At 40.6% G+C, this 1,014-nt stretch overlaps 1 protein-coding gene across 3 annotated transcripts in view; it reads left to right on the forward strand.

Annotated features, from left to right (window-relative positions):
• The window catches only part of LOC118415394 (mucin-12-like), a 36,980-nt gene that overhangs the window by 1,939 nt on the left and 34,027 nt on the right, over nt 1-1,014 (forward strand). The window lies entirely within an intron of this gene.

Below are 1,014 nucleotides of genomic sequence, written 5' to 3' on the forward strand. Positions count from 1 at the left end.
AGCACAGCGGTAAAGGCTTGTGTTGGTAGGTCGACGCCTGTGATTAAATCTTTATTACCAAAACATTGTTGACTTCGCCAGCCTTGTGGATGCTACACTCTTCTGAGGTACCTAGAAAGTAGGTTGGGCCATAACTGCCTTGAACCATGTATCAACAGTAGTATATCATGTTTTATGGGTGTTGGGAGCATACTAGGCTGTTGTCACGTAACCAGGAAGTCTGAACAAAGACCATGCATTTTTTTTTAGATATGGGGTATGAAATATTGGACGAGGTGAAAGAGTAATTTTGATATATGTACTAAGGTATTACCATACCTTTAAACTCTTAAGGCTACCTGAGTACCTGACATTCCAGGTGAGAACAGGTGTGACTAACCGTTAGCCAGATATGCATCCCGGGGCCAGCCAGCTCAGTTTACCTTAAAGATTCAATCAGGGAAAGGAGGATGACATCACAGTGGATACAATTTAAGTAAACACCAGTACTCCTGTTGACGTACATTGGGTCCTTGTGTTGTTCGATTTTGTCATGGGAGTATTTGCTTCCCTCATACAAGAGAGCAGTATTTAACCAAGGGTACAAACTTTGTTAGACGTCACGTACCAGCTATATTGTCCTAGTGACGGCATCTCGACTGGGGTATTTTGGACCAGTAATTGTTTTCACCTGCCCTCGTTTCTTTGAAATGCGTGGGTTTCTGACAGGTGTTTTGGCAGCTTTTCCTGTCCAATTCCTTAGCTTAAGACCTTCTACACCAGGCGACTCAACTTAATAGCAGCGTAATTTGGATGATTATATAATAGAGACATAGAAGACCTGAGGTAAGCTGCATAGCTGAATATGTGTTAGACTATCAAAGGCAATTTAGAAATGAAAAGCTACTGTATAGTTTTTGTTATTGTCAGTTTTGTTTGACACTTGCAAATGCAAGCACTGACTCATATTTCCAGTGATCCATTTGTTAGTTCATGTTGGTGAAAAAGATGTGTCATTAACCATTTTTTGAGATA

Source organism: Branchiostoma floridae, chromosome 1, assembly GCF_000003815.2.
Source record: "Branchiostoma floridae strain S238N-H82 chromosome 1, Bfl_VNyyK, whole genome shotgun sequence".
NCBI classification, from domain to species: Eukaryota; Metazoa; Chordata; class Leptocardii; order Amphioxiformes; family Branchiostomatidae; genus Branchiostoma; species Branchiostoma floridae.